The sequence below is a fragment of the Hermetia illucens genome, chromosome 4 (assembly GCF_905115235.1).
Source record: "Hermetia illucens chromosome 4, iHerIll2.2.curated.20191125, whole genome shotgun sequence".
Taxonomy (NCBI): domain Eukaryota; kingdom Metazoa; phylum Arthropoda; class Insecta; order Diptera; family Stratiomyidae; genus Hermetia; species Hermetia illucens.
Window position 1 is genome coordinate 101100882 of NC_051852.1, and position 6000 is coordinate 101106881.

Here is a 6000-nt window from a genome sequence, read left to right on the forward strand (position 1 = left end):
CGCGACAACAAACAAAATATTGAAAAGATGGATTTTCTTCGCAAATTTAAAATCCGGTTAGGAAGAAAAATGTTAAAAATAACGTAAAAGTCTCCAAAAATGACTAGAGTTAGTACTTAGTATGTAAGCCCTTGACCTCTAAATAACCTTCAACCTACTTGACATTGATTGAACCAAACATTGCATATACTCGGTTGGAATTTTAGCCCATTCTTCGATAAATCTTTCTGGCTCGTAATAGAACCCAGGGGTTCTGGATAGTATTGCAATCGGGGGATTGTGGAGGGATATCCAAAACTTTGAAGCAATTACTAAGTAACCACATGTCCACACTTCGAGTCATTTTCCACGACACATCTTGAATGTATGTCGCTTGTCCAATTTTTGAGTTTATCTTTTAGGATGTTGATATACATTTCAGCATCCATAGTACCTCCAATTGAAACCAAATTTCCCAATTCAGTCACCCTGCAATAACCCTATATGTACCATCACACTTCTACCGCCATCGCCATCGTTAATTCTAGACTTTTATGTTCAAATTCTGTGCTGAGTTTCCGCAATATAAATGTTTTATCTTTCAAAAGATATTTTTCTGCGAACTCAAAACGTTGATTAGATTCACTTCATTGATGTATGATTTACATTGTGTAATACGCGAATTACACCCTCTATTTTTTATCGCATTCCATTCAGTTTGGGCTGTATCTTTTACATCACTTAGTCTCAACTAGATAACTAATTCTGGTGAACTTACTCCACGCATTCTTCAGCTTCACGGCAGATAAAACGTCGTTTAACAGCGTATAATTTCCCCAAATTTTTTTTTGGTTTCTTACTTTCAATTGTCTCCCCCTCTTTAGAATTGGGCTCTCAAGGGTGTGATCCTGCTCTGGAATTACTTTTTAACGACTCCACTGGTCATCGCCCTTTTTGATTCCGACCCACAATGTACTTCTCCGATTTTTTACCAAACAATTTTCTGCGATCTTACTACCTTCCGAATTGCAGGACGTTCCGATCTTCTATCCTGAATCAAAAATATTTTATCTCTACGTCATTTGAAATTCTTTCATAGCGACGTTTGTCTCTCCTAATATTCATCGTAAGTGAGAATACGCACTATGGCCCGTGTCAATTAGAGCGCACTCATAAAGAGTAATCGAATTCCTTCTGATATCAAGTGTGAATTGGGTTAATTTTAATATGACGATAGAATTGATTCTATTATAATTCAATTGACTAGCCTTTACTATGTACTACGCATCCGGACCACTGTCGACACGGGTGGGTAGTGATTTTAAGCTGGTCTGATGTGTTACAGATACGGAGACGACTTTGTAAGTTCTACGTGAGGCTAGGCATCGGGAATTTCGCAATCTGATAGTTCTGCAATTAGTATTTGCATGCGCAATGACATTGGATCTGGGTGTTTCCAACGCTATGCATACGTACCTTAAGTTCAGTACAATCGAGTATAGTTTTTAAAGATAGTGTGAGCCAGTAACATCTGAAGAAGTTCACAAAGCCAACATCGAAAACTGGAAAGTATCAGCCAGTTTAGAGCACTTTCTTTATTCAATTTCTATTGTATTTCCGGGTGTTCCCAACACATTTATTAATCCTCCTTTTTCCACTGGTTGGACACCACGAAAACCACAAAAATCTCCCAGAAAGCTAATCTAATAACTGTGAAAACGCGTCGAGTAATTCAAAAATTCGCGCCAGAACACCGCGGCCGGTGAATGTTACCGTTTGACTGAATACAGGCATTGATTAAGTCATCCCATATACGATTTAATACCTTTATCAACGTGTTCATATCGGCCGTGAAAAATTCAAATATGATAACAGATTTTCTATTTACTAACAACTGATATATGGGGTTAGATAGGGAAATGGATTGCGCGATGCTTGGGTGAGCGGTGCCTGTCAGCTATTTAAGCACCAAAACGCAACTATCATTGTAATATTTTTTGTGCGACTATTGATTCTACTAGAATAGCAGCTGAGAACAGATGAACCTGTGTAGTTTTCGCTACAGACAGGTGGAAGTCTCAAGTATCTGCAATGTCGGGGTGCGACCTGGGTGTAGTGTGTTAACGGAAATACTATGATTTTCACGTACTTTGCTTATCAATTGCTTATACGAATTCTCTCCGAGCTTTCGTCATTAGTGAATAGTATGAGCAATTTGGAGACTATTTAGTGCTCATTCGAAAACAATTGTCACCGCACTTTCTATAGCAATTGAATTAAAATAGAGGAGTGAGGCCTAAGAAAAATGGGTTTGAAGCTGACTATAAAAATTCTGGGCCGTCTTTACAGATTGATCAATGATTAAGAAATTGTAATGAATGGATTTACAGATTGATCAATGATTAAGAAATTGTAATGAATGGATGCCCGGGAAAGATTTCCAAATTACTATCAAGGTAAGGAAAGCGATGTTAGCACATCGAAAAAAGTAGCCCATAATAATAATATTTAGGGAAGTTGCACCACATTCTAAAGGAACTATTGTGCTGCTTAAATGGTCACTACAGCCGAGAGGAATTTCAAGATGTTTTCTACTTCTACGTGTTTCAGCCTAGCATCTAGGTATTAAGTATTCTGCTAGGTACCTTAACCTACTTTGCAAATATGCTGTATGCTCTCCTTACAGAAGGGTCCTGGTCTGTAGAGCAGCGTTCTTGCTCCCTTCCTGGCCAGCTCACCCGCTGCCTTATACTCTACTCCTCTGGGCTCCAGACCTTATTGTGAGAGCCGAGAATATTCTATTAAGGCATTTTGATACCAATTTAGAGTTCACTTCTTCCCCCTATAGCTCCTTTGGAGGTTGAAAGTGGCATATATATATCTCCGCCTAGAACATGCTTATATGCTTATGACTTCTGGGCCCGATCCCTTTGTTGTGAGGAGTCCGTCAGTGTACCAATAATCAATTGCTGGTTTAAGACGTAAATCACTGTCACGCTCTCCCAGTCAACCATGTTAGTCCATTGTCTTTAAATTTTCCTGTTCAAGGTCTTTAGTTAATCTTAGTATCAAGAAATTTAGCAGTAATGTAGGCTATAATATGGAGCATAATCCTACTAAGTTTGGTGCAATATTACTAACAAGGTTATGATAGGTCAAAGTTGTCAGCTCTGTGCAAATTCAAGGCTTTGAATTTCAGTATCACCCAAAAGTGGCTATTCTCACATAATATTATATATCCGCCCTGTGAGTTATAGCTTAAGAGTACAGTCAAAGCCTTTCCTGTTTGTCGTAAGGGACGACTAAATAGATAGAAATTTGTGGGCAAGCAACCTGTACATTTTGAAACTCTACTGTTACGAAAATGTCAACAACGCTTCGGATAGGGACTGAGCTCACGGCAATGACTTTTGGCTATCGAAAACGGACTATGATTGGTTTCTGCAATGTGCGCACGCTCCCCGGTAAAGAATGCTCGCTTTCTCCAACTTGGGGGGGAGTTCCAGCGATATAAATTGCACATTTTGGGCCTAAGCGAAGTAAGATTGTGCGACTCTGGAAAGTACTCTTCTCCGGCTTGTCATACTTATGACAATGTGCTTTGGTACTCTTAAAAACCAAGTGATAGCAGACGCGAATCCGGTGTCTGGTTTGTTATTAGCCTTTGTCGGCTACCACAAGGCGCGCTCTCTCCACTTGGGGGCCGGTTCGAGCTGTCGCTCGACAGTCGGAGAGCTATTTTGCTGATCGAACAGATGATTAACGCTCCTGAGAATATCGATGAGTATTGGGCCGCCATCAACAATGCTCTTCTTGGGTGCTGCACAGATCGTCGCCTACATCCGTGGAAGCGGATTGATGAACGGAAAGGCTTGAAGGACCTACTGATCGCTAATGGTGAGTGATGGCGGGCATGATGCACTCGAACACTGATACCGAGCGAAATCCCGAGAAGTTCAGTGTAACGTACGCCGTGACAAAAGAGAATTTGCTATTGCTCTGGTCATGCAAGCGGAAGATGCCGCAGATCACAATGATTTCAGAACTGTATACCGCATCACTGTCCGGATAGCTGAGTGATTAGAACACAAGGCTGTCGAACGGAAGGTCGCGGTTCAAATCTCCCTGGTGGCAGTGGGATTTGTATGATGATTTGAAGTCGGACACTCAGCTGTGAATGAGTACCTGAGTCAAATCAGGGTAATAATCTCGGGCGAGCGCAATGCTGACCACATTGCCTTCTATAGTCTACTGGATTTCTATGCTGTACCATTACGGTCTTGAATGAAGTGCTCTTACACACTTCAAGTCCCTGATCCAATTGGTTTGTTGCACCAACGATTATTATTATTATCCAGCATCACGAAAGGATTTGCATGTTGTCGTAAATCTTTCTTGTGAAGTACGTCCCCCGTCGACTCCTCATCTACAATAATGAATAACTGAATATAAGGGAAGAACACTTCACCGTGGTTCTTAACCGTATTGTTTCCAGTAAGCCTCCTGTTGTGGATGACACGGACTGTTCCCCCAAGCAGAAGAGAAATCATCTTGGCCATCGGCCTTGAGTGCATCAAGCGGATTAAAGTTGGTTGATATGACCGAAAAGGAAAATGGATGCCACAATAACTGCAGTCAACAGAGATCCTGGAGATGAAGCATCAACAAATGATCTTCAAAATCACCTGAAGAACATTATCATAAATAAGGCCACAAACATACTTAACCCCCCGCAAAAAGTGTCGGAATAGCTAGTTTGACGATGAATGTAAGCAGGCAACGGAACGGAAGAATGCCGCATACCGAGTAATGTTCCTCGAGTAATTCTCAAGGGATGCGGGCACGCGCGGAGACTTATCACGAACTCCGGCGAGCGGAGAAGCGACTTCGCAGACGCAAAAGGAAGTCTGGATGAACCAACAAGTCTGTGAACTCGAGAAGTACAGGGAGCAACCGCACCAGGCGCGGAAATTTTACCAGCAAATCAGCAGGATGAAGCCTTACACACTTCAACGCTCATCCTGTCGAGACAAAGAGGGAAATCTGATTTCCGACAGAATGGGCATATTGGAGCGATGGGCTGAGTACTTTGATGGACTACTGAACAACCAGAACATCGGCGACCAATTACACCAAGTGGTTCATCAACTCAAGTTGTGGGACAGCGAATCAATGCTTGATGACTGGTAAAGATGCCTTATCTGTCTCATACATAAAAAGGGAGACATCACACTGTACAGAAATTATAGAGGTATCACGTTGCTTAGTACCATCTATAAGATATACTCCTATAAAATAGTTATCGTTCCGATGCTTGTCGTTCTTCTAAATAAAAATAAAACTAGGTAGCTTGCTCCTACTACAATATATTTGAATAGTTAGTAAATACGTATTTCGAAAGCTACTTACTTTCTTCCTCAGTACTTAAGTACTTAAGTACTAAATACGTATTTCGAAATAAGTACTTAAGTACTTAAGTACTGAGGAAGAAAGTAAGTAGCTTTCGAAATACGTATTTACTAACTATTCAAATATATTGTAGTAGGAGCAAGCTACCTAGTTTTATTTTTATATACTCCTATATCTTGCTAGGTCGGATAGCCCCATACGGCCAGAACATCATTGGCCCATACCAAAGAGGCTTCACTCCAGGCAAATCAGCAACAGATCAGATTTTCTCTCTGCGGCAAGCGATGGAGAAACTGTTGGAATATGAGCATCAATTGCACCATCTCTTCATCGACTTTAAAGCCGCTTAAGATACAATAGCCAGGGTAAAATTGTACTCGGCCATGAGAGAATTCGGTATCCCGACGAAATTGATAAGACTGACTAGGCTGACTCTGATCAATGTGCGAGGCCAGATAAAAACAACAGGATCACTCTCTAGACCATTCGACATCAACAATCGTCTAAAACAAGGGGATGTTCTATCATGCGTCCTCTTTAATCTGGCCCTCGAGAAAGTGATCCGTGATGCTGAGGTAATTGCGAGGGGCATGATCCTCTTTAAGTCCACCC

At 41.2% G+C, this 6000-nt stretch overlaps 1 protein-coding gene across 1 annotated transcript in view; it reads right to left on the minus strand.

Moving 5' to 3' along the window:
- LOC119653587 (dihydroceramide fatty acyl 2-hydroxylase FAH2) overlaps positions 1–1947 on the minus strand; it is a 42268-nt gene extending 40321 nt beyond the window's left edge. The window contains exon 1 of the mRNA XM_038058336.1: positions 1456–1947. The gene's annotated coding sequence lies outside the window, so the exon portion shown is untranslated. The remainder of the gene's footprint in view (positions 1–1455) is intronic.
- Between the last annotated feature and the right edge of the window lie 4053 nt (positions 1948–6000).